We start from the raw sequence: 8,759 nt of genomic DNA, 5'->3' as shown, positions 1-8,759 counted from the left end.
AAATTAAAACTAATTAATATTTTTGGCCATTTTAGTTTTCCGCAAATTTGATAAAAATTTTGACAGAGTTTCCTCTGTATTTTGAGAAAACCGTTCTTCGAATACCTGTAAAAAGCACTTCTAAAAGATTTTCTCAACCACTACTTCGGTTTCACAATCAAACTCAATCAATTTATCAAAATTCACAAGTTCAATAATTCTCAAAATACTGTCAATCAATATCATTCATATTTCATTAAAAACAAAATAATTTATACATAACCTTACAAATTTATATCAAAAGAAACACAAACTAAACTTTATTACAAACTTCATACAAATTTGTGTACAAGCTGCTCAAGACCCATTTTTACATGTCCATACATTTATGTGCAATATATACATCAAAAGAAGTATTTACAGTTAGGGTATAAATTATACCCGAAGGCTTCAAGCTGATGACTTCACACACCTCAGCAGCTCAGTCTGCTGCTCCTCTAATCTCTGTATCTGCGACAGCAATAAAAGCTATCGCTGAGTACTAAGACTCAGTGGTGCACAATATACTAAAATAATCTTTATGCAAAACTTAAAGCACATTCATTCAAAAATTTGATTAAACATGAAAATTAAATACAATCATGCATTGTAAGATTTTACATGTAAACCAAGTTTATTTCAAAGTATCAAAACACATTTCATAAAACCCACAGTTAAATCATGCCATTCGAAACAAATAGAATCTCAATAGCCAGAGGCTAAAGAGAAATCACATCACAAGGCTAGCTAGCTCAAATATATGGATATCCATTCACATCCTCTTCTACTGGCACACCTCAACACTTCTCCAGAGAAGGAATCAAAATTCGAAACTAATTACCCCCACTAGTCGTGCTAGTGAGGTGTTCAAATATGTGGTCATGACACTGTGGTTTCAAAACTTATCTTAACAATTTGCTAAACATTTTCTTTTCAAATATACATAATAACTTTCAACAATTTAGATCAACATCATAAGAATGTCATAATCCAATATTTCACATTATTTAAAACGATATGCAAAAGATGATTATAAAAGTATATGTTGTGCACAAACCTCAAACGAGTCGTCCTTTAGCCTCGACTCGGTTCCTCGGGTTCCTTCCCGATATTCTTTTCAACTGAAACACACAATTTTACAATGTTTCAGTACTAGAACTTAAAATAAATCCAAAATAAACTTAACTTCACATTTAGCTAGCTCTAACGTGTTAAATTCGACGTTCTCGAAATTTTGTGTTTCGGGTTACTATTCACTGCACTATTCAAGTCAAATTATTGACTTTCTAAGGCTTAATGGGTATGGGAACTCCAACTTCACCCACATACCACATTTTGGTCACCAAACTTGTTGGTTTTGGTCATTTGTTTAAAGCTTAGGTCATTTTGGCAAAATTGCCAATTTTCGGTTTTGGTTTTCCGAAGTTGCACTATTCCATTGGTCGATCTACTGTTGGAATTTGACAAAACTTCCTTCATAGAAAATGTTCCTTATTGTCTTAAGTGTATTCTCATTTTTGGATCACCTCAATCGGAGTTTTGTAGCTCAAGTTATGGCCAAAATAAGTTTACTGTTCACGTGCACTGTTCATACTGCAATTTAGGTGCTGGCAGATTTTTGGTCCAACTTTGGTCAATTGTTTGATCAAGTTAAGTTCATAATTCGGTCTCACTTTCTTCATATGAAATGTTGTACTATGTCTTAGGTTTCCATCGGTTCAAGAATCGCCTAAATCCGAGTTTTCTAGAGAGAGTTATAGCCCTCCAAACATTGCTGCTCAATGAAAATTCTGCAGAATTTCAGTACAGTAATTTTAACTTTGCTCAATGATTTGAATGTGTTAATGGCCTAATTTGGGTTGGTGTTCTTCATGAAAGTTTTAGGTCTATATCATATCTAATTGCTGGTAAAATTTCAGGTCAATTTGACCTACCTAGCTCGAGTTATGACCAAATGAACAGTTACTGTTCATTTGGTCAGTTTTGGTGCAGGGCAGCCTGCAATCAATTCACTTTGGTCAATTGTTTCACCAAGTTTTGGTCAGTTTTTGGTCATGGTTCCTTAATGAAAATTGTGCTCTTTTATGTCTATTTTCATCTCCAATTGGTGGAATATCAATTGGACTTGTAAAATTTGAGTTTTGGTCCTTCAAAGTGGGTTTGGTCATGCTGCCAGCAGCATGACCATTGACCTACGAATTTAGCTAATTTTTCCACCATTCCCATCCAATTTATTTGGTCCTAATTGATCATTATTTCATGTCACAATAGGTTAAACATGCCATTTATGCATTTCTCCAAATTTTAGTCCATAAACCCTAGCATTGAAACCTTAATCTCACTAACTCTTGCATTTAACTACTTCTAATAATTTTAATGTTAATCATTTCACCAAGTAAAGCTTCTAAACTCACTCAATTGCATCATATTCATGAAAACCACACTCCTCTCAAGCTGCCCAAAATTTCAATTTAATTCTTTCCCCATATTTGTTTCATTTAAATCAAGTTATTAGCTCACTTAATTACCTAAACATGCATTTGAATGGAAAAGTAACAATTTAACATACTAACCTTTTGTTAAAGCTTCAAAACCCTATCTTTAACTCTTCCTTCTTCTTGTAATCCTCTTCTCAAGTTGTAACAATAAGCTCTAGGGAGGTTTTTAATGTTTTTATTTGATTTTAGTGAAGAAAATTAAGCTTAAAAGTAAGCTTACATGGAAGTCCACTCATGGAGGAACTTGGGAGGAAGATGGGGTGGCAAGGAAGATGAAAGAAGAAGAGATTTTCTTTGTTTTTACCCTACCCCTTTTTGCTTATGAAAGACCACTAATTCCAAATTAATTAATTCAATTTATTAATTTAGTTATGACATCATACATGATGTCATAACTTTTGACTTTTCCAACCTCTTTCCTTTTTTTTTTTATTTATTTATTTTTTTTCTATTATTTCTTTAATTTAATTCTCGATTCTGAAATTTTATTTTCTCAGATTTTATTTGTGATTAGGTCAGAGTCACTTCTGGTCAATTAACCAAATTGCCCTCGCGGTTCATCGGTTTACAAATAATCCAATATTTCTTCCGCTCACGACCTAATTATTTGACTGGCTTAACGCTTCTTTTCGTGGTTTTCTTTTCCATTGTGTTCATGAGGGTCCTAAGGACCGCAGCGTCACTTTTACGGTTCGAAATTTGAGTTTAAAACGACTTCATGATCGTTCGAGGAGGTCACTCATCGCTGTGACTCTACTGCTTAACCTCTTATGTTCTGTTTTTCTTATTTGTAGTTAACTAATTAAACATTACTAATTATTTATGTTTATGGCTTCTCAAGTTGTCTTAAGTGTGGCCCTAATCCTATTAATTGTCCGGACCGACACCGGTCACCGGAACAGTGAAATCTACCAGGCTATGCAAACGGGGGTGTTACAGATCAGATGGATATAGATCTATCTAGTCAACCTATACTCGTTGATGAAACATCTACAGCTGTTCCTCGTAGAACAACCAGGGTATCTCACCCACCAGTGAGATATGGTTTTCTTTATGAAGAAGAACAAGAGTTGTCTATTCATGAAGAAGTAGATTATGGAGATGATCCACTTACCTATGAAGAAGCTATATCAGATATAAACTCTTCAAAATGGATTATTGCTATGAAATTCGAGATTGATTCCATGTATAAGAATCAAGTTTGGGATCTTATTAACCCACCTGAAGGTATTGTACCTATAGGGAACAAATGGGTTTTCAAGAAGAAAATTGGTTATGATAGAAAGGTAGAGACCTATAAGGCAAGGCTAGTAGCGAAAGGGTTTTGCCAAAGGCAAGGAGTCAACTATGAGGAGACTTTCTCGCCAGTTGCCATGCTTAAATCAATTAGGATTTTATTAGCAATAGCTGCATACTATGATTATGAAAGTTGGCAGATAGATGTCAAAACAGCTTTTCTCAATGGATACATTGAAGAAAAAATTTTCATGGAACAACCTAGGGGTTTTGAATCTCAAGATGGTTCCAAGGTATGCAAGCTAAAGCGATCCATTTATGGGTTGAAACAAGCTTCGAGGAGTTGGAACATCCGTTTTGATGAAGCCATTATATCCTTTGGTTTTATAAAAAATGAGGATGAGCCATGTGTATATAAGAAGGTTAGTGACAGTGCTATCACTTTCCTTGTCTTATATGTGGATGACATACTGTTGATGGGTAATGACACAGGTATGTTGACAACTATAAAGGTATGGTTGTCAAATACATTCTCCATGAAAGACTTAGGAGAGGCAACCTATATTCTTGAGATTCGCATATATAAAGATAGAGCGAAAAGAATAATTGGTTTATCCCAAAGTCTATACTTGGAAAAGGTGTTAAAGAGGTGTAACATACTTGATTCCAAGAGAGGATTGTTACCAGTGAGACATGGTATCCACCTTTCTAAAGAGATGTCTCCAAAGACACCTGAAGAAAGAGATAAGATGGCCAGGATTCCGTATGCTTTGGCTATTGGAAGTTTAAAGTATGCAATGTTGTGTACTAGGTCGGATATCGCATGTGTTGTTAGTTTGACTAGCAAGTATCAATCCAATCCAGGTTTGGAACACTGGATAGCTGTCAAGAATATCCTTAAGTACTTGAGAAGAACTAAGGATTTATTCTTGATTTATGGAGGTGGATACTTGCAATTGGATGGTTATACTGATTCTGATTTCCAATCAGATATCGATGATAGAAAGTCTACCTCTGGATATGTGTTCATTTGTAATAGAGGTGCAGTCAGTTGGAAGAGTTCCAAACAGAGCACGACTGCAGATTCCACTACAGGTCGAGTATATTCTCGCATTTGATCTCGCAAAGGAAGTCGTTGGATAAAGAAGTTCATGATAGAACTTACAGTAGTTCCTTCCATTGAGTCAACAGTTCCACTACACTGTGACAACAATGGAGCAGTCATACAGGCTAAGGAACCAAGGTCTCACCAGAAATCCAAACACATAGAAATGCGCTACCACATTATCAGATAAATAGTTGGGCGAGGCGATGTAGCCATGCAGAAAATAGCATCAGTTGAAAATTCAGCTTATCCATTCACTAAGCCTATGTCACAGACTCAGTTAGACCGACATCTTGAGAAGATAAGTCTAAGATATTGTAATGAATTGCTCTAGTGCTAGTGGGAGATTGTTAGTAGTATGCCCTAGAGCATATCATTTAGTATGTATCTTGTACATATTTTTATTAATAAAAGGCATTTCCACTTTTCCGTTTACATAATATATTTAAGTGTAATAGAAAAGGTCCATTGATATTTTGTTAGAAATATTATTCTTAAGTTGTTAAGAATATGAGTGACTATATTTCTAGCACAAAGTATCATAAATAGGTTCACAATCGAGGATACTTCATAATAAGGACATGACTTATCCAGAAAGATTGTATTCATATTTGTTCCCAAGTTATTTATATGAGATATAAATAAGATGGAATGGTGAGTCTCATGCCATATAACAAATATGATAGGCACTTATAAATGATAAGTAGGCCGAACCAGTGACATTTATGACAAGCACATGGAGTTTACTCTTGTGAATGTTTTGTCATAAATCACATCAGTCCATATAATCTTTAGACCTGAGATAGCACAATTATCTTGTATATAGGTAGTTTGAGTTTGATACTGCTTTCATACTTGTTCTATGTATGGGTATATGGGCATCTGTTGGCTCCTACTAGTTATATATGGTGGTAGGTGTTGATCAAGATGGAATTTGTTCCTCTAAGTAAATAGAGATAAAATTCTATGTTCATTTAATTGTTTTTTATGTTTCAAGTTCCTGGCCAGGACAGATAGATTTATTCAGAAAAGAGTTTCTGATGAGAAAATCTTTTTAATCAAGAACTGGAATTAAAAGAGAACATAATATTCATAGCAAATGGAGTTTGACATAAACCATGACTCCAGCTTGAGTTGGGATTTTGTAACAGAGAGATTCTAGTGGATGGTAACATATGATTATAGGTTCATTTAAGGTAAACCTTATTACTAATTGGGTGGCCATGGCATGCTATGCTAGGTGTTAACCATGGTCTATGAGGTTCATAAAATGATTTAGAGAAATCATTTATGATAAGAAAGAGTTCTGATGATATTAAGAGTTGATATTATGTCTCATTGCCAATTATGAAGGAACGGAAGCGTGAAAAACACAATATTATACCATTGAATTCAAAAATTTTCACCTAGGGTCACATGCACCATGCAAGATTTATTTTTATCTATTTGATTTCAATGATAAACAACATATTAAAACTCTTTTAATATGTTTTTGGATCTGTATTTGCCATTTAAGATTTTAAAATTAATCAGATTAATTTTAGAACCCTATATTAAATCAAGAACGATTACACTAACCTCTTGATGTGCCGCAGTATGTCCGCGCTTTGAGATTCGTCTTCAGGACACCAGATGTTGTCTCTCTAGCTTGTCCACACCAAGAACACCTATGGCAGCCCTTGAACAGCTTCTAAAGCCTTTTCTATTAATTAGAAATTCAAGTTCTGCCTTTTAAGAGATTAGAGATGCAAACAGGACACTAGAAACAATTTCTAGTGTTCTTAATTCAAGAGATTGATGGCTAATCTCTTTGAATTGATGAGAGATGAAGAGAAATAGCTGGAGAGGCTCAAAATGGCGTGACATATGAGAGGAGAGGCTGCTGGTTGTGTTTTCTTTCATAACCCCACTTAAATAGCTAGGTTAACACATTAAACCCTAGCCACATGTCACCTTTTGATTAGCTCTAGGTTTAAGTGACCCAATCACATTGTGCCAAGTGTCAAACCTATATTTAATCTTGATTTTAATCATCTTACATGATTAAAATTATTTGGCAAGCTTATGTGTTATGCCATGTGTCACCATCTCATGGTGCCACGTGTCACACCGCAAAATGACCAAAATGCCCTCGTGCCTTAATTTTGAGTTCTTAACCCAAAATAATTATTTTCTTCTTCTAATTAATTTATATCAAATATAAATTAATTAATTAATCTCTATTAATTAATTTTCATCAATTAAATTCATATTTAAACACTTTAAATATAAATTTAATTATACTACATCCAATAATCTAGATTTGGTTTCAAGTCATGCTAGGACTTTGCAATTTAATTGCAAACCAAATCTATTTAATTAATCAATTAAACTCTTTAATTAATTAATTAAATCATATTTAAATAGGTGATAACTTGTGTATGTGTGTGACTTACTAGGCTCATCACTAATTGGCAATGAGACATGATATCAACTCTTAATATCATCGAACTCTTTCTTACCATAAATGATTTCTCTAAATCATTTTATGAACCTCATAGACCATGGTTAACACCTAGCATAGCATGCCATGGCCACCCAATTAGTAATAAGGTTTACCTTAAATGAACCTATAATCATATGTTACCATGCACTAGAATCTCTCTCTACAAAATCCCAACTCAAGCCGGAGTCATGGTTTATGTCAAACTCCATTTGCTATGAATATTATGTTTTCTTTTAATTCCAGTTCTTGATTAAAAGATTTTTCTCATCGAAACTCTTTTCTCAATAAATCTATCTGTCTGGCCAGAACTTGAAATATCAAGAACAATTAAATGAACATAGGATTTTAACTCTATTTACTTAGAGGAACAGATTCCATCTTGATCAACACCTACCTCCATATATAACTAGTAGGAGCCAACACATGCCCATATACCCATACATAGTACAAGTATGAAAGCAGTATCAAACTCAAACTACCTATATACAAGATAACTATGCTATCTCAGGTCTAAAGATTATATGCACTGATATGATTTATGACAAAACATTGACAAGAGTAAACTCCATGTGCTTGTCATAAGTGTCACTGGTTCGGCCTACTTATCATTTATAAGTGCCTATCATGTTTGTTATATGGCATGAGACTCACCATTCCATCTTATTTATATCTCATATAAATAAGTTGGGAACTAACATGAATACAATCTTTCTGGATAAGTCATGTCCTTATTATGAAGTATCCTTGATTGTGAACCTATTTATGATACTTTGTGCTAGAAATATTGTCACCCATATTCTTAACAACTTAAGAATAATATTTCTAACAAAATATCAATGGACCTTTTCTATTACACATAAATATATTATGTAAACGGAAAAGTGGAAATGCCTTTTATTATTAAAATATGTACAAGATACATACTAAATGATATGCTCTAGGGCATACTACTAACAATCTCCCACTAGCACTAGAGCCATTTATTACAATATCTTAGACCCATCTTCTCAAGATGTCAGTCTAACTGAACTTGTGACAAAGGCTTAGTGAATGAATCAGCTGGATTTTCAGCTGATGCTATTTTCTGCATGGCTATATTGCCTTGCCCAACTATATCTCTGATAATGTGGTAGTGCCTTTCTATGTGTTTGGATTTTGGGTGAGACCTTGGTTCCTTAGCCTGTATGACTGCTCCATTGTTGTCACAGTGTAATGGAACTGCTGACTCAATGGAAGGAATTACTGTAAGTTCTGTCACGAACTTCTTTATCCAAACAGCTTCCTTTGCAAAGATCTCGATGCAAAGAATATACTCGACCTCGTGAGTGGAATCTGCAATGTGCTCGCTTGGAACTCTTCCAACTGACTGCACCTCCATTACAAATGAACACATATCCAGAGGTAGACTTTCTATCAT

General features: G+C 34.3%; 1 long non-coding RNA gene across 1 annotated transcript; it reads right to left on the bottom strand.

Moving 5' to 3' along the window:
* Positions 1-206: 206 nt before the first annotated feature.
* Positions 207-2,397, bottom strand: LOC131173380 (uncharacterized). Its single transcript, XR_009143688.1, has 2 exons — positions 1,076-2,397; positions 207-489 (listed from the first exon to the last, which is right to left on the bottom strand). It is a non-coding gene; the product is annotated as an uncharacterized LOC131173380 (long non-coding RNA).
* Between the last annotated feature and the right edge of the window lie 6,362 nt (positions 2,398-8,759).

The sequence above is a fragment of the Hevea brasiliensis genome, chromosome 14 (genome assembly GCF_030052815.1).
Source record: "Hevea brasiliensis isolate MT/VB/25A 57/8 chromosome 14, ASM3005281v1, whole genome shotgun sequence".
In the NCBI taxonomy this organism is placed as follows: Eukaryota; Viridiplantae; Streptophyta; class Magnoliopsida; order Malpighiales; family Euphorbiaceae; genus Hevea; species Hevea brasiliensis.
Note: the sequence above shows the minus strand (reverse complement) of the source record. Positions and strands in the feature narration are given on the sequence as shown.